We start from the raw sequence: 19,212 nt of genomic DNA, 5'->3' as shown, positions 1-19,212 counted from the left end.
GACGGTCGAGCTGACAAACATGACAGAGGCGTTCAGAGGAGCCCCGACTACAGGAGATAGTTGAGCGGCTGGAGAGCTGGGAAATCACGTTAGGACTAGGGTGCCCGAGACGACGATGCCACACGGCGGAGGTGGTGGTAGTAGCAAGAGAATGGGGGAGGCTACATTGGTGGGAGAAGTGGATGGCAAGCGAATAGAGTAGAGGGGGCAGGAGCTGTCACAACGAGTGAGGTAGGCACGACTAGTAAGGTGGTGAATTATGAACCCCCAGGGCTTGAACTTAATAGAGCAGTGGTTGTCACTAGTGAAGTGATGAACAGAGAGGAGGGGATGAACAAATAGGGTGCAACAAGGACGTCATTGAGGTAGAACCATCCTGACCAAACGGTTGGAACCATTTCCCACGACGATAGAGAAAGGATGGGTGGGGTGGGGAGGGTGTTAGTGAAATAACGGGATGGTGGTATGAGTTGTGTGGAATGAGGCTTTAGAGTCGACCAGCCAATTAGTGGGATAGGGAGGACTGAGGGCACGAGCAGCGAGCATGGTGACAATGGGTGTGGCTGAAGGAGGAGACGAGACCTTGATTAGCAGGGAGTGTTAGATAGATTCTATGATTCATGTTTATCTTCCTTGTATGCTTATCCCCTTGTAACTCGGAACAAACCAGTAGAGTCGGCCAAGGAATAGATTAGATTGGTTTATTTGTTAGCCCTTATCTTGGACCGAAGATATCTCATGGTTTGTTACGTTAATGTAAATCTGAAGCGCGCTTTGTCGCTATAAGTAACACGCAGACAGCCACGGCAAAGGTGAGCTGCTTCACCCCAATCTTCCGCGCCTCTGATTTTCTATATGGTATCGGAGCCAAGAAATAAGATCATGGCCGGCAATTCCTCCTCCCTCACATCCAGCTTTACTCCCATGATTACTCATCCCATCTCAGAGAAGCTTGCCAAAACAAACTACTCAACCTGGAAGGCTCAAGTTGTTGCCACCATGCGTGGTGCTCGCCTAGAAGGTTTCCTCACCGGCAAGGCTATAATGCCTGATGCCGAACTCCAAAGCAGAGATGGAGACAAAATCATCAATATCTCCAATCCTGCTTATGAAGACTGGGTGGCCTTGGATCAACAAGTCCTAAGCTTCCTGCTTGCTTCCATATCAAAGGAAGTATTAATCCAAGTCTCCTCCAAGACAACTGCTACGGAGGTATGGCGTCATATAGAAACTATATTTTCATCTCAAACACGAGCTCGTGCTGTAAATACTCGGCTAGCTCTGTCCACCGCCCGGAAAGGCAGCAGCTCTGTGGCCGACTATGTCGGCAAGATGAAGGCCCTCGGCGACGAAATGGCTGCAGCCGGGCGACCTCTTGAAGATGATGAACTGGTGGAGTATATCCTCACCGGTCTTGATGAAGAATACGACTCTGTGGTGTCATCTGTCCTTGGCCGAACTGAACCAATCTCTGTTAGTGAATTATATTCACAATTACTTGCATTTGAAACAAGGGTGAATCTGCGTAACAATGGGCAATCGTCTGGATACTCGGCCAACTCTGCAAATCGCCGTGGTCGGGGTAGTACAGGACGCCACAATCGCGGCGGAGGCCGAAATGGGAGAAACTTCAACTCTCGTGGCAATAACAGTTCGCGACAGGCAAATCAAGGACCCCGAAACAACACCACCACTCTGTCTGATCCATGTCAAGTGTGTTTCAAGAAAGGACATACTGCCAACAAATGCTGGTACAGGTATGATGAGAATTTTGTTCCTGATCCAAGGCATGTTGCTGCTGCTGCCATGACATCCTATACCGTGGATACTAATTGGTACACGGATACGGGTGCTACTGATCATATAACCGGAGATCTCAATAAGTTGGCCCTCCGGGAGAAATACAATGGTGATGATCAAATCCACACAGCCAATGGAGCAGGTATGAACATTAATCATACTGGTAAAACTATTATTCACACCCAGACTCGTAATCTTAATTTAAATCATGTCTTACATGCTCCTCAAGCCACCAAAAATCTTATTTCTGTTCATCGTCTCACTTCAGATAATAATGTCTTTCTTGAATTTCATCCTAATTATTTCTTGATAAAGGATCGGAGAACGAAGGACACTCTTCTTAAAGGAAGATGTCACAAGGGGTTGTACCCTCTACCTTCTGCATCAGCAAAGCAAGCCTTTGGAGCAGTCAAACCGTCTTTTGAACAATGGCATAGCCGCCTAGGTCATCCAGCAGCACCCATAGTTCAAAAAGTAATTAGTAGTTTTCATCTCCCATGTCAAATCAAGTCAAATAAAGAGTATGTGTGTAGTGCTTGCCAGCAAGCCAAAAGCCACCAGTTACCCTTTCCTAAATCTTCGAGTGTCTCGAAACATCCTTTAGATCTCGTGTTTTCTGATGTTTGGGGGCCTGCACCCGAGTCTGCTGGCAGAAATAAATATTATGTAAGTTTTATTGATGATTTTAGCAAATTCACATGGATTTACCTTCTCAAATTAAAGTCTGAAGTGTTTCAGAAATTTTGTGAATTTCAAAATCTTGTTGAAAGAATTTTTGATCGGAAAATCATCACTGTTCAGACTGATTGGGGTGGAGAATATGAAAAACTTCATCCCTTCTTCACCAAAATAGGAATATCTCATCATGTTTCCTGCCCTCACACTCACCAACAAAATGGATCCGCAGAAAGAAAACATCGTCACATTGTTGAAGTAGGATTATCTCTCCTTGCCAAAGCCTCCATGCCACTTAAATATTGGGATGAAGCATTTCTCGCTGCAACCTTCCTCATCAATCGCACACCAAGCAAAGTTATATCCTACCAGACACCTCTAGAACGCCTATTTCATACCAAACCCGAGTATTCATCCCTTAGAATCTTTGGTTGTGCCTGCTGGCCCAACCTCCGACCCTATAATCAACACAAGCTTCAATTTCGTTCCAAGGAATGTGTCTTTCTTGGGTATAGCAGCCTCCATAAAGGTTTTAAATGCCTTGATATCACAACTGGGCGAGTCTATATTTCTCGCGATGTCATATTCGATGAGGAAATTTTTCCCTTCGTCAAACTTCATACAAATGCTGGCCCCCGTCTTCGAGCTGAAATTCCTCTAGTACCCACCAAATTATCAAAGTCTGGGGATGAATACATAGTTGAATCGGTAATTAATGATCCTGCCGCTAACATTTTTCCTGCAGCAAATAAATCTCCACAGGATCTGCCGTTATTATCTCCAGAACCGGATTTTTTGGTGGATAATCAGCTTGGGTCGGTACATGCACCTGTTCCATTGGATAACGTGGGGCATGCTCCTATTCCCATAGGTGACGTGTGGCACTCAACAATCCAAGACTCCTCTTCGGTTCAAGAGGTGACACGCCATGGGGATCATGGTGCTGCCATGCCCTCGGCCGATGACGCCACGTCTCCTGGCTCACCCTCACCTGTCGAGCATGGGGGGCATCACAATGACACGACATCAACTAGTACAACAGCAGCTAGTGGTGATACAGCAGCAGCTAGTGGTGATATTGCTCCGTCGACAGAAGCTGCAGACGCTACAGCTCATGCTCCTGCATTGACTGGGACACGTCCTACCACCAGACTGCAAGCAGGGATCAGGAAGCCTAAGGTATATCATGATGGCACAATTCGGTATGGTTTATTTACTGCAGCTAGTGAACCACGATCTCTGGTAGATGCACTAAAAGATAAAAAATGGAAGAATGCAATGGATAATGAATTTGATGCTTTGATCAAAAACAAAACATGGCACTTAGTTCCACCTCAGAAAGGCAATAATATAATAGATTGTAAGTGGGTTTACAAAATCAAGAGAAAAGCAGATGGGAGCCTAGATAGATACAAGGCCAGACTTGTTGCAAAAGGTTTTAAACAACGATATGGCATAGATTATGAAGATACCTTTAGTCCAGTTGTCAAACCAGCTACCATCAGAATAGTCCTCTCGCTAGCTATTTCCAGAGGGTGGAGTTTGAGACAGTTGGATGTTCAAAATGCTTTCTTGCATGGATATTTGGAAGAGGAAGTTTACATGAAACAACCTCCAGGGTATGAAGATAAAACCAAACCCCATTATGTGTGCAAGTTGGATAAAGCATTATACGGCTTGAAACAAGCTCCACGAGCTTGGTACTCCCGTCTAAGCTCTAAATTACAAAGTCTAGGGTTTAATTCCTCAAAGGCAGATACATCGTTATTTTACTTCAATGAGGAAAATGTGAATATATTTGTTCTAATATATGTGGATGACATAATAGTAGCCAGCTCAACACACGATGCCATGGCATCACTGCTGCGGCAACTCGGTCAAGAATTTGCCCTCAAGGACCTAGGCAGGCTAAATTATTTCTTGGGAATTGAGGTAAACCATGTTCACAATGGTATTATCCTGACACAAGAAAAATATGCATCTGACTTACTAAAGAAAGTCGGCATGAACAATTGTAAAGCCGTGTCAACACCTTTAGTAGTTAGTGAGAAGCTCTCGGCATCTAAAGGGACTCCTCTGGGTCAAAATGATTCAACTCAGTATCGAAGTATTGTGGGTGCTCTTCAGTACTTAACACTTACAAGACCAGATATTGCCTTTCCTGTTAACAAAGTTTGCCAGTTCTTGCACTGCCCAACGACAGATCACTGGATGGCTGTAAAAAGGATTCTTAGATATTTGAAACAATCAGTGAAGACTGGACTCAAGATTGAAAGATCTAGTTCCTCTTTAATCACTGGTTTCTCAGATGCAGATTGGGCAGGATGTCTTGATGATAGAAGATCCACCGGAGGATTTGCTGTGTTCCTAGGATCTAATCTGATTTCATGGAGTGCACGTAAGCAGCCCACAGTGTCAAGGTCAAGTACTGAAGCTGAGTACAAAGCAGTAGCTAATACTACAGCTGAGATTATGTGGATCCAAACTCTTCTTCGTGAGTTAGGAGTTCAAACTCCACGAGCAGCTAAACTCTGGTGTGATAATATTGGAGCTAAGTATCTCTCGGCAAATCCTGTGTTCCATGCTCGAACAAAACATATTGAAGTTGATTATCATTTTGTAAGAGAACGTGTTACGCAGAAATTATTGGAGATTGACTTTATTTCTTCAAAGGATCAAATTGCAGATGGTTTTACCAAACCTCTTCCCGCAAGACAGTTAGAAAACTTCAAACACAATCTCAACCTCATACGGTTGTAATTGAGAGGGGATGTTAGATAGATTCTATGATTCATGTTTATCTTCCTTGTATGCTTATCCCCTTGTAACTCGGAACAAACCAGTAGAGTCGGCCAAGGAATAGATTAGATTGGTTTATTTGTTAGCCCTTATCTTGGACCGAAGATATCTCATGGTTTGTTACGTTAATGTAAATCTGAAGCGCGCTTTGTCGCTATAAGTAACACGCAGACAGCCACGGCAAAGGTGAGCTGCTTCACCCCAATCTTCCGCGCCTCTGATTTTCTATAGGGAGGCGATCGCAAGGATATGACAGTAATTACAAGAGGCTAACCCAAGCCCGCGGGATTCAAACACGACCGGTTCATGTCTGGATATTGCCTGTAGGTGGCCATGAACATCTAGCGCTTGCTTTCTGGCCTGCATGTAGTCGCAAAACTCCCGATACACATGACGCATTGACACACGTAATCCTAGTCTTAAAGGGCTAGTTTGAAAGCCACAAAATCGAAAGGGTTAGAGGTTAGAATCTCCTTATTATTGAAAATAGATTCTGGCCCTTTAATCTCATTCGGTTTTGTGGCTCCCAAACAGCCCAAAGAGTAGAAAACTCCCGCGCTTTCCCTGAAGTGACCTAGAGAAGTAGTGAGGCCGGTTGTTTTTCTTTGGAGAGCTGACGTACGATGGTGTCTCCACCGCCGCTTGCCAGCATATATGCGTGCTGATCGATGCGTTTCGGCATGCATGCACGTAGATTAAACCCAGTAACATTTTCCACCGTCGTCGTCCCTGTCCCTTTCTCCACACGGCCGATCCATCCAGCATGTCTCTGTTCCCTGCTGTGCGAACAGGAACTGGGGCGGCCTACTAGCTTTGGCGAACCTTCCGTCGTTAATAGTTCGTGTCCGTCAGGAATAAAGATGTCGCGCACGCAACTCAGGCCGGGAAAAGGATGACATTGACAGCAATCGATCCTGCTCCTTGATCGTTGACACAGACTATTAGCGCCTAAAATATACCAGTTCCGCAGCCTGCACCCCCTGTTTTATTAGCTGCCACTGTCTGTGCATCAGATAACCATAATAATCCTGCCGCAGCCTGCACCCGGCCTGTTTTGGTTCAGTGTTTAATTTTTTTTCCACGGATCGAACAACTTGTCAATAATTGTGTGGTGCAGGACCGAGAAGACGATGCTAGCTTGCCCAGTTGCCCTAGCTGCTACTGGTATTAACTACTGCTAAGGCCAGCCAGTTGTGCAGCATTCTTCTCGACTGGCGGCTGGCCTGGCTAATTACGAGAATTCTTTTGCTCTCCTAAGCCATAGTAGCTAGGCCATGCATGGCGCAAGCGTCTGCGTCATGCACTGGTATGCAGCCAGTTAAAGCTAGCTCGTGCGAAGGCGCGCGCTTGCTCAGTTGTTAATGGCCTCGCTGATCTCGCTCCGGCGCCAACAACTCCATGAGCTGCTGCTGCTAGGGCTATAGGCGCTAGCTGATGTGATGACGACCAGTAAGCAAACTAACTACTGCAGCTAGCTGGCAGCTGCCTAGCCCAGGTTCGTTCAGACGAGGAATTGAGGAGCTACCGATGATGCGCGTGCGTGCTCTTTCTCTGTGCTGGCGTTGGCAGCAAATGGCAATATTATTCCCTCATCTCGGTTTCGCTTTTTTTTTTTAAACCGTCAGAGGATCGTGACCCCACTGCCGGTAGCAAAAGCAATCGCTGCACTGGTTGAGGTGAGAAAAAAAAAATCACAGGTAGCGGCCGACGCATCAGCTAGTTCCAGAACGACTAGCTGCAGCCTGTAGCGGAGTTCGGACGACTTCCGAGCAGTTAGCTCTGAACTCGTAAGATCGCAAGTCAGCGTTGACGAGGCTGGCTCGCGCCTAACAGTGGGATTAAAAGTACTAGTGAAGGAACGCTCTATATATACACACACGCAATGCGCAGTAGCAGGTATAGCAATTTAATTCATCCCGAGGTTATATACAACAAGTGCGTGTTGTTCAAAAGCTGTTATTCAAGCCTATTCAGTCTTTTATTTTTATTTTTTCATCCCGAGGTTACAACAAGTGCTCCTGGTAGTAGGCTTTTGAGCAGGTCATAGCTAGCTGCATGATCAGTTGTGCGGTATCCTGAAATCTCACGAACCAGTCAGTAGCTGTGAGATTCGTCCGAGCACACCGAGCATGCAGTCAGTTGGAAATAAAATAGGATAACAAGGGAAATAAACTGCTACGCCAGTGTGACACCAGTTTAATACTCCTACTGGACCGGCTCATCAGTGTCGAATCTATAGTTAACGACGGATCGGAACAAAGTCCATAAGAACGGAAGTTCAATGGCGATCCAACGGATGAAATTCAAATTAAAGGCTGGAACTGTCGTTCCTCTCTTCGCCCTGTTTTCTTGACTTGGGCGTGTGTTTATCAATGACTAACTACCGGCGGTCTCAGAGAAGAGATGACATCTATTAAAAACCTGCACTATATTATTCTCTGGACGCACGTTAACACTATAGCCGCAACGAGACAGCAACATTTCCTTCCAAAGCGGAACATTTGTCTATATCAGGTCTGAAAAATAATAATAAAATCTATCCTCATTGAACACCGAAATTGGGACGTACCGTTCGCATACATGAGAACGAGGTCCGGAAAGGAGCCACCGACAGTTCTGTAAGTTGCCAGATTGTATCTACATCTCAATTTCCCTAGATAAGATATGGTTAGACTGGCTGAGCCATGTCCTCTGAAACCTTTTTTCTCGTCACTTTTTGCAGCAAGTCTCATTCAACAGAAGCAAACTAGCGTATCCTTAGAATATCAGGAAAGGTTTTAGCAGTCCTGAATATATGGTTTTAGTGCTTGTATATGGGTACGTCACAGAGTCCATGGACCTCGTTAAGGGCTTAATATATTAGGTAGATGTCTAGCCCTGTTTTTAGTTGGTCATCTCTAGCTCGAGAAATTGGAGCAGGAGCTACTTAAATATTAAGGGTATTTATTAGTTGAGTTGCACCTAGCTATTTTGGTTCAAATAGCCCACTTTTACTAATTGCTTTCTCAAACAAACTCAAATGCTGAGGTAGAGTTTCGCTAAATAGGCCACAAAATATGAACACTGACAGACTGACTGTACCTGGTAACGTAAGGGGGATGTTTTGTTGCCACAATTCGCTACCAACAGGCAATAGCATTCCTTGTTTTGTAGTAGTGCTTTGTACCAACAACCACGGAATTTAAAAGGGCATCTTCGTTTGCTCATGTAGAGTTAGCTTTTAGAAGCTCGTGCAGTCGTGCTTTTGATATGTGAATGTAAGGTTCATTTTATAACTGCCGTTGTTGTTGCGTCATACTGAACGTATATGCTCGCTATCAGGCCGTTGTTATCAAGAACAGTTTCGTACACAGAAATATTCGGTGGAGTTCTCCGAAAAAACAAAGCAGAGGCTCACCTCAATAATGCATTTCAAACGAGCTGGACGGCCGGCTATGTCCTTGACTAGAATTGTTACCTAATTTTCTAGCTGTGAGAGTACATGAATCATCGAGTTTTGACGTAGAAACTAAAGTGTATGACTAGAAGACGCAACTGATCAGGAAAAAAGATGTCATCCCGTTTCAATTTGTGAACACTATTCCATCACCTGATTGTTTTGGGCTGCTGAAAACTACCAAACGTACGGCTTTTCAGCTCGCTTTATGAGAATCGTTTTAATGAAAACCGTTCAAAATCACCGTGAACACGACATTGCACGAGTCGTCATAAAATAGGAATCCATTACTTTCTAGATCCTAAACCTTATAGACCCCTTCATCTTCTTTCTCTAGTAACTCCACGATACTCAGATTCTCCCTACAACTACATTCTCATAAAAGCTCGTCAGAAAAAAGGTGAAAACGAGCAGGTCATAGCCCGTGCTAACGCTATGATCCCGTAGAGGGGAGGGGTCGACGACAGCAACGACGCGAGTGAGGGGGAGGGGATGCGGACGCGAGGAGGGGGAGGGATGATCCAAATAATATTGTCCACTAGATTTGAGTGAGTAAGAGAGAGAGAGTTACCCAGTGATATAAACCGTTAATTTTAGTGGTGTGTTAAGCCTAGGTGTAATTTGTTTCACTATCGGAATCGACGTCTTTGCCAAGTGCCTGAAGCACTCGGCAAAGCCTGAAAAACACTCGGCAAAGGCTTTGCCGAGTGTCGCAATCTACAAAGAGGGCTCAGCACACATTACATCGACAAAGCCTTCTTTGCCGAGTACTTTTTCTCGGGCACTCGGCAAAGACTTTGCCGAGTGCCAGGAAGTACTCGGCAAAGAAAAGCTGTCGTCACGGCGCCGGGGTGACGTAGATGGCGTCTTTGCGGAGTGTCCTAGGTGACACTCGGCAAAGGAGTTACCTTTGTCGAGTGTCTGCCAGCCAGCACTCGACAAAGAATCCGCCAGCGGGTCCCCATGTCAGGTTCTTTGCCGAGTGCTTTATATGGCACTTGGCAAAGCGTGCCTCTTTGCCGAGTGCTAGGGCCACTACACTCAATAAAGAACCTATACCTGAAAGGGAAATGTGCCCTTGGGCCATTTCTAAGTGTTTTGGTGATTGAGTGCCAACACAAGTGCTTAAATGTGAATTTATGCCCATGGAAGAACAAAGTGCAAATCAAGAGCAAAGGTATGATTCTAAGTCTTAGTACATTGGTTTTGTGTACTAATATACTTGCCTAAGTGTTAGAAACAGAAAGAAGAAGAAAAGAAGTAAAAAAGACTTGGCTGTGTGCAGCCAAGACTCAGCTCAGTCTGGCACACCGGACTGTCCGGTGGTGCACCGGACAGTGTCCGGTGCGCCAGGCTGACTCGGCGTGAAGTAGCCGCTCTCGGGAATTTGCCGACGGCGTTTGGCTAAAATTCACCGGACTGTCCGGTGTGCACCGGACATGTCCGGTGAGCCAACGGTCGGCCGAGCCAACGGTCGGCCGCGGATTCTGCGCGCGACACGTGGCTTGGCCAACGGTCGGAAGGGGGCACCGGACTGTCTGGTGTGCACCGGACATGTCCGGTGCGCCAACGGCTCCCAGATCTGCAACGGTCGGCTGCGCGGTTTATGGAAAGAAATCGGGCACCGGACACTGTCCGGTGTGCACCGGACTGTCCGGTGCGCCCGACGACAGAAGGCAAGGATAGCCTTCCAGATGTGTTCTCAACGGCTCCTAGCTGCCTTGGGGCTATAAAAGGGACCCCTAGGCGCATGGAGGAGTACACCAAGCATTCCTACAACATTCCTAAGCACCAAGACATCGATCTCGCGCATTCGTTTCATTGTGATAGCATATAGAGCTCTTGTGGAGTTGTGAACTCTTTGAGTTGTGTTGCGAGCCCTTGTTGCTGCTTGTGTGCGTGTTGTTGCTCTGATCTTTTGAAGTCTTGTGTGCGTTGCTCATTCCCTCCCTTACTCCGTATTTCTTTGTGAATCTCAAGTGTAAGGGTGAGAGACTCCAAGTTGTGGAGATTCCTCGCAAACGGGATATTGAAAGGCAAAGCAAAACACTGTGGTATTCAAGTTGGTCTTTGGACCGCTTGAGAGGGGTTGATTGCAACCCTCGTCCGTTGGGACGCCACAACGTGGAGTAGGCAAGCGTTGGTCTTGGCCGAACCACGGGATAAACCACTGTGTCATCTCTGTGTTTGATCTCTTGTGGTATTGTGTTTTGTTGAGACTCCTCTCTAGCCACTTGGCAATAATTGTGCTAACACTTAACAAGTTTTTGTGGCTATAAGTTTAAGTTTTACAGGATCACCTATTCACCCCCCCTCTAGGTGCTCTCAATTGGTATCAGAGTCGTTCTCTTCAAGAAGGGACTAATCGCCTGAAGAGATGGATCCTAAGGGAAAGGGGATGGTGGTCGACAACAACGAGAAGGAGTCTATCTTCAACGAGCCGAAGAATGACAAGTCTACCGACTTGGGCTCAAGCCACAAGCGCAAAGATGGGAAGAAGAAGAAGACAAGGCGCATCAAGGAGATCGTCTACTACGACGACAGCGATGAGTCTACTTCTTCACAAAAGGACGACGACCACAACGACTACGAGAAAAGGAAACCGGTTAATTCGAACTTTTCTTTTGACTACTCTCGTATTCCGCAAAGTTCAAATTCACATTTGCTCCCCATTCCACTTGGCAAGCCCCCTCACTTTGATGGAGAGGACTACGGATTTTGGAGCCACAAAATGCGTACTCACTTGTTCTCTCTCCATCCTAGCATATGGAAGATTGTAGAGAGTGGAATGCACTTTGATAGTACGGACAGCCCTATGTTTATTAATGAACAGATTCATAAAAATGCACAAGCTACTACTGTGTTGCTAGCCTCTTTGTGCAGGGACGAGTACAACAAGGTGAGCGGCTTGGACAATGCCAAGCAGATATGGGACACCCTCAAGATTTCTCACGAGGGGAACAACATCACCATGCTCACTAAAATGGAGTTAGTGGAGGGCGAGCTTGGAAGGTTTGCGATGATAAGGGGCGAGGAGCCAACCCAAACATACAACTGGCTCAAGACCCTTATCAACAAAATAAGGAGCTATGGAAGCACGCGATGGACGGACCATGACGTCGTCCGACTATTACTAAGGTTCTTTACCATTCTTGATCCTCACTTGGTGAACAATATTCGTGAAAATCCTAGGTACACCAAGATGTCGCCCGAAGAAATTCTTGGCAAATTTGTAAGCGGGCGAATGATGATCAAGGAGGCGAGGTACGTGGACGACGCGTTAAATGGCCCAATCCATGAGCCTCAACCCATTGCTCTCAAGGCAACAAGGAGCAAGGAGGCGCTACCCAGCAAGGTGGCGCAAATTGAGGCGGTCGGTCTTAATGATGAAGAGATGGCCCTCATCATCAAAAGATTCAAGACGGCGCTAAAGGGTCGCAATGGACAGCCAAGCAAGACCAAGTCCAAAGGGAAGCGCTCATGCTTCAAATGCGGTAAGATTGGTCATTTTATTGCTAACTGTCCCGACAATGATAGTGACCAGGAACACGGGAGCAAGAGGGAAAAGAAGAAGCATTACAAGAAGGCCAAGGGCGAGGCACATATCGGCAAAGAGTGGGATTCGGACTGCTCTTCGTCCGACTCCGACAATGAAGGACTCGCCGCCACTGCCTTCAACAAGTCATCCCTCTTCCCCAACGAGCGTCACACATGCCTTATGGCAAGGGAGAAGAAGGTATGTAATCAAGACAACATCACTTATGACTCTTCTAGTGATGATGAGTCTAGTGATGATGAAATAGATTACTCTAGTTTGTTCAAGGGATTGGATAGAACTAAAGTAGATAAGATAAATGAATTGATTGATGTCTTGAATGAAAAAGATAGACTCTTAGAAAAACAAGAGGACCTTTTGTATGAAGAGCATGACAAATTTGTAGAGGCACAAAAATCTTATGCTTTAGAAGTTAAAAGAAATGAAGTGCTTTCTAGTGAACTATCTTCTTGTCATGAAACCATTGCTGCTTTAAAAGGTGTTAATGATGATTTAAATGCTAAACTAGAAGTAGCTAGTAAATCTAATTCTAGTGTAGAACATGTTGAGATTTGCACTAGGTGTAAAGGTTTTGACATTGATGCTTGTAGTGAACACCTAGTCTCAATTTCTAAATTGAATGATGAAGTGGCTAGTCTTAATGCCCAACTTAAGACTAGCAAAAACGAATTTGATAAGCTAAAATTTGCAAGGGATGCCTACACGATTGGTAGACATCCCTCGATTAAGGATGGGCTTGGCTTCAAGAGGGAAGCCAAGAACTTGACAAGCCATAAGACTCCCATCTCCACCAAGGAGAAAGGGAAGGCCCCTATGGATAGTAGTGCTAAAAAGAACCATGCTTTCATGTATAATGATAAGAGACATACTAGAAATGCAAATAGAAGCTATGATGATTTTGATTCATATGTTTGTGATTCTCATGCCATGTTTGCTTCTAGTTCTTCCTATATGCATGGTAAAAATATGTCTAGGAGAAATGCTATTCATCATGTGCCTAGAAAGAATGTTATTCATGCTCCTAGGAAAGTAGTGAATGAACCTTCTACAATTTATCATGCTTTGAATGCTTCCTTTGCAATTTGTAGAAAGGATAGAAGGGTAATTGCTAGGAAGTTAGGGGCAAAATGCAAGGGTGATAAAACTTGCATTTGGGTCCCTAAGGAAATTGTGACTAACCTTGTAGGACCCAACAAGAGTTGGGTACCTAAGTCCCAAGCCTAAATTTGCCTTGCAGGTTTATGCATCCGGGGGTTCAAGCTGGATTATCGACAGCGGATGCACAAACCATATGACGGGGGAGAAGAAGATGTTTACCTCCTACGTCAAGAATAAGGATTCCCAAGATTCAATTGTATTCTGTGATGGGAATCAAGGCAAGGTAAAAGGGTTAGGTAAAATTGCAATTTCCAATGAGCACTCTATCTCTAATGTGTTTTTGGTTGAGTCTCTTGGTTATAACTTGCTATCTGTTAGTCAATTATGCAATATGGGATATAACTATCTATTTACAAATGTAGATGTGTCTGTCTTTAGAAGAAGTGATGGTTCACTAGCTTTTAAGGGTGTATTAGACGGCAAACTTTATTTAGTTGATTTTGCAAAAAGAGAGGCCGGTCTAGATGCATGCTTAATAGCTAAGACTAGCATGGGCTGGCTGTGGCATCGCCGTTTAGCACATGTGGGGATGAAGAACCTTCACAAGCTTCTAAAGGGAGAACACGTGATAGGATTGACTAACGTGCAATTCGAAAAAGATAGACCTTGTGCAGCATGTCAAGCAGGTAAGCAGGTGGGAGGAGCACATCACAGCAAGAATGTGATGACTACTTCAAGACCCCTGGAGCTGCTGCATATGGACCTCTTCGGACCCGTCGCCTATCTGAGTATAGGAGGGAGTAAGTATGGTCTAGTTATTGTTGACGACTTTTCCCGCTTCACTTGGGTGTTCTTTTTGCAGGATAAGTCTGAAACCCAAGGGACCCTCAAGCGCTTCCTCAGGAGAGCTCAAAATGAGTTTGAGCTCAAGGTAAAGAAGATAAGAAGCGACAACGGGTCCGAGTTCAAGAACCTTCAAGTGGAGGAGTACCTTGAGGAGGAAGGGATCAAGCATGAGTTCTCCGCCCCCTACACACCACAGCAAAATGGTGTGGTAGAGAGGAAGAACAGGACGCTCATCGATATGGCGAGAACGATGCTAGGAGAGTTCAAGACCCCCGAGTGCTTTTGGACGGAAGCCGTGAACACGGCTTGCCACGCCATCAACAGGGTCTACCTTCACCGCCTCCTCAAGAAAACTTCGTATGAGCTTCTAACCGGTAACAAACCCAATGTTTCGTATTTTCGTGTATTTGGGAGTAAATGCTACATCTTAGTGAAGAAGGGTAGAAACTCTAAATTTGCTCCCAAAGCTGTAGAAGGGTTTTTGTTAGGTTATGATTCAAATACAAAGGCGTATAGGGTCTTCAACAAATCATCGGGTTTGGTTGAAGTCTCTAGCGACGTTGTATTTGATGAGACTAATGGCTCTCCAAGAGAGCAAGTTGTTGATTGCGATGATGTAGACGAAGAAGATGTTCCGACGACCGCTATACGAACCATGGCGATTGGAGAAGTTCGGCCACAGGAACATGATGAACGAGAACAACCTTCTTCCTCAACTATGGTGCATCCCCCAACTCAAGACGATGAACAGGTTCATCAACAGGAGGCGTGTGATCAAGGGGGAGCACATGGTGATCATGTGATGGAGGAAGAAGCGCAACCGGCACCTCCAGCCCAAGTTCGAGCGGTGATTCAAAGAGATCATCCCGTCGACCAAATTCTGGGTGATATTAGCAAGGGAGTAACTACTCGATCTCGATTAGTTAATTTTTGTGAGCATTACTCCTTTGTCTCTTCTATTGAGCCTTTCAGGGTAGAAGAGGCCTTGCTAGATCCGGACTGGGTGTTAGCCATGCAAGAGGAGCTCAACAACTTCAAAAGGAATGAAGTTTGGACACTAGTGCCTCGTCCCAAGCAGAATGTTGTGGGAACCAAGTGGGTGTTCCGCAACAAACAGGACGAGCACGGGGTGGTGACAAGAAACAAGGCTCGACTTGTGGCAAAAGGTTATGCCCAAGTCACAGGTTTGGATTTTGAGGAGACTTTTGCTCCTGTGGCTAGGCTAGAATCAATTCGTATCTTGCTAGCATATGCCACTCACCATTCTTTCAGGTTGTACCAAATGGATGTGAAGAGCGCTTTCCTCAATGGGCCAATCAAGGAGGAGGTGTACGTGGAGCAACCCCCTGGCTTCAAGGATGAACGGTACCCCGACCACGTGTGTAAGCTCTCTAAGGCGCTCTATGGACTTAAGCAAGCCCCAAGAGCATGGTATGAATGCCTTAGAGATTTTCTAATTGTTAATGCTTTCAAGGTTGGGAAAGCCGATCCAACTCTTTTTACAAAGACATGTGATGGTGATTTGTTCGTGTGCCAAATTTATGTCGATGACATAATATTTGGTTCTACTAACCAAAAGTCTTGTGAAGAGTTTAGCAGGGTGATGACGCAAAAGTTCGAGATGTCGATGATGGGCGAGTTGAACTACTTCCTTGGGTTCCAAGTGAAGCAACTCAAGGACGGCACCTTCAACTCCCAAACGAAGTACACGCAAGATCTACTAAAGCGGTTTGGGATGAAGGATGCCAAGCCCGCAAAGACGCCGATGGGAACCGACGGACACACCGACCTCAACAAAGGAGGTAAGTCCGTTGATCAAAAAGCATACCGGTCAATGATAGGGTCTTTACTTTATTTATGTGCTAGTAGACCGGATATTATGCTTAACGTATGCATGTGTGCTAGATTTCAATCCGATCCTAAGGAGTGTCACTTAGTGGCGGTGAAGCGAATTCTGAGATATTTAGTTGCTACGCCATGCCTCGGGCTCTGGTATCCAAAGGGGTCTACCTTTGACTTAGTTGGATACTCAGATTCCGACTATGCTGGATGTAAGGTCGATAGGAAGAGTACATCGGGGACGTGCCAATTCTTAGGAAGGTCCCTGGTGTCGTGGAATTCTAAGAAACAAACTTCCGTTGCCCTATCCACCGCTGAGGCCGAGTACGTTGCCGCAGGACAGTGTTGCGCGCAACTACTTTGGATGAGGCAAACCCTCCGGGACTTTGGCTACAATCTGAGCAAAGTCCCACTCCTATGTGATAATGAGAGTGCTATCCGCATGGCGGAAAATCCTGTTGAGCACAGCCGCACAAAGCACATAGACATCCGACATCACTTTTTGAGAGACCACCAGCAAAAGGGAGATATCGAAGTGTTTCATGTTAGCACCGAGAACCAGCTAGCCGATATCTTTACCAAGCCTCTAGATGAGAAGACCTTTTGCAGGTTGCGTAGTGAGCTAAATGTCTTAGATTCGCGGAACTTGGATTGAATTGTAGCATACATGTGTTTATGCCCTTGATCATGTTCATTCTGCATTTTGTTGCTTATTGTGGTGCTCAAGTTGTACAAACACTCCCTGGACCTCACAAGTCCGTTGCAAAGTGATGCACATGTTTAGGGGGAGATGTGTTACAACTTGGCCCTTTGAGACTAACCATATGTTGAGTTTGCTTGATTCAGTCTCGAAGGAAAATTGAAAGGGAAAAGGTGAACTTGGACCATGAAAGACTTCCACTGCACTCCGATGAGAGGGTAACTTATTCCAAGTTCATCTCATTAACTCTTATTGCCATTTGCTCTTAATTGAAGATTTTGGTGAGGCAATGGGGTTAAAGGGCCAAGATTGATCCCGTTTTGGTGCTTGATGCCAAAGGGGGAGAAAATAAAGGCCAAAGCAATTAATGGATCAGCTACCACTTGAGAGATTTTGAAAATATTGTTTTGTCAAAACTCTTTTATTGTCTCTCTTATCAAAAGTTGGCTTCTTGTGGGGAGAAATATTGATTATGGGAAAAGGGGGAGTTTTTGAAATCTTTGATCAATCTCTTTTGGAATGACTCTCTTTATGCTTCAACATGTGTGTTTGACTTAGAGATAGAGATTTGAGTTTGATTTGCAAAAACAAACCAAGTGGTGGCAAAGGATGATCCATATATGCCAAAATTGAATAAAACTCAAATTTATTTTATTTGAAATGATTTTGTACTTGTTCTAGTTGCTTTATGTTGTGTTGGCATAAATCACCAAAAAGGGGGAGATTGAAAGGGAAATGTGCCCTTGGGCCATTTCTAAGTGTTTTGGTGATTGAGTGCCAACACAAGTGCTTAAATGTGAATTTATGCCCATGGATGAACAAAGTGCAAATCAAGAGCAAAGGTATGATTCTAAGTCTTAGTACATTGGTTTTGTGTACTAATATACTTGCCTAAGTGTTAGAAACAGAAAGAAGAAGAAAAGAAAAGAAGTAAAAAAGACTTGGCTGTGTGCAGCCAAGACTCAGCTCAGTCTGGCACACCGGACTGTCCGGTGGTGCACCGGACAGTGTCCGGTGCGCTAGGCTGACTCGGCGTGAAGTAGCCGCTCTCGGGAATTTGCCGACGGTGTTTGGCTAAAATTCACCGGACTGTCCGGTGTGCACCGGACATGTCCGGTGAGCCAACGGTCGGCCGAGCCAACGGTCGGCCGCGGATTCTGCGCGCGACACGTGGCTTGGCCAACGGTCGGAAGGGGGCACCGGACTGTCCGGTGTGCACCGGACATGTCCGGTGCGCCAACGGCTCCCAGATCTGCAACGGTCGGCTGCGCGGTTTATGGAAAGAAATCGGGCAGCGGACACTGTCCGGTGTGCACCGGACTGTCCGGTGCGCCCGACGACAGAAGGCAAGGATAGCCTTCCAGATGTGTTCTCAACGGCTCCTAGCTGCCTTGGGGCTATAAAAGGGACCCCTAGGCGCATGGAGGAGTACACCAAGCATTCCTACAACATTCCTAAGCACCAAGACATCGATCTCGCGCATTCGTTTCATTGTGATAGCATATAGAGCTCTTGTGGAGTTGTGAACTCTTTGAGTTGTGTTGCGAGCCCTTGTTGCTGCTTGTGTGCGTGTTGTTGCTCTGATCTTTTGAAGTCTTGTGTGCGTTGCTCATTCCCTCCCTTACTCCGTATTTCTTTGTGAATCTCAAGTGTAAGGGCGAGAGACTCCAAGTTGTGGAGATTCCTCGCAAACGGGATATTGAAAGGCAAAGCAAAACACCGTGGTATTCAAGTTGGTCTTTGGACCGCTTGAGAGGGGTTGATTGCAACCCTCGTCCGTTGGGACGCCACAACGTGGAGTAGGCAAGCGTTGGTCTTGGCCGAACCACGGGATAAACCACTGTGTCATCTCTGTGTTTGATCTCTTGTGGTATTGTGTTTTGTTGAGACTCCTCTCTAGCCACTTGGCAATAATTGTGCTAACACTTAACAAGTTTTTGTGGCTATAAGTTTAAGTTTTACAGGATCACCTATTCACCCCCCCCTCTAGGTGCTCTCAATACCGGCGCCCAGGTCTTGGTTCTTTGCCGAGTGCTATGGTCCTGACACTCGGCAAAGTGACCAGTACACACATTTTTTATTTGTTTTTCTTATTCCATCCAAACAAACAAAAGATATTTCACAAATATCACATATATACATCACAGACATAAATATCCAATACAAACATTAATATACAAACATAAGTTCAGAAGTTCTCAACACAAACAGTATCAACACAAGTTCAGAAGTATGAACACATAAGTCTAAAGCTCTGACATAAGTATTCAACATAAGTTTTGTAGTCTAAACACTAAAAACATAACTCTCATTGAGGTGTGCGGTTGGACTGGTGCTGCGTTGGGCTGGGCGAACCATGAGGGTTGTTGGATGCCGCCGCAGATTGGCCCTGCACAAAGAAGAGATTGCATGTGTTATACCAGATGCATTACCAACATCTAACTACAATTTTGATACTCACAT

At 45.5% G+C, this 19,212-nt stretch overlaps 1 non-coding gene across 1 annotated transcript; it reads left to right on the top strand.

Annotated features, from left to right (window-relative positions):
• Positions 1-1,371: 1,371 nt before the first annotated feature.
• LOC111591032 (small nucleolar RNA Z247) lies at positions 1,372-1,510 on the top strand. Its single transcript, XR_004856796.1, has one exon. It is a non-coding gene; the product is annotated as a small nucleolar RNA Z247 (small nucleolar RNA).
• Positions 1,511-19,212: the final 17,702 nt, after the last annotated feature.

Source organism: Zea mays, chromosome 2, assembly GCF_902167145.1.
Source record: "Zea mays cultivar B73 chromosome 2, Zm-B73-REFERENCE-NAM-5.0, whole genome shotgun sequence".
Taxonomy (NCBI): domain Eukaryota; kingdom Viridiplantae; phylum Streptophyta; class Magnoliopsida; order Poales; family Poaceae; genus Zea; species Zea mays.
The sequence above is the reverse complement of the archived record's forward strand: the minus strand, read 5'-3'. Positions and strand labels throughout refer to the sequence as shown.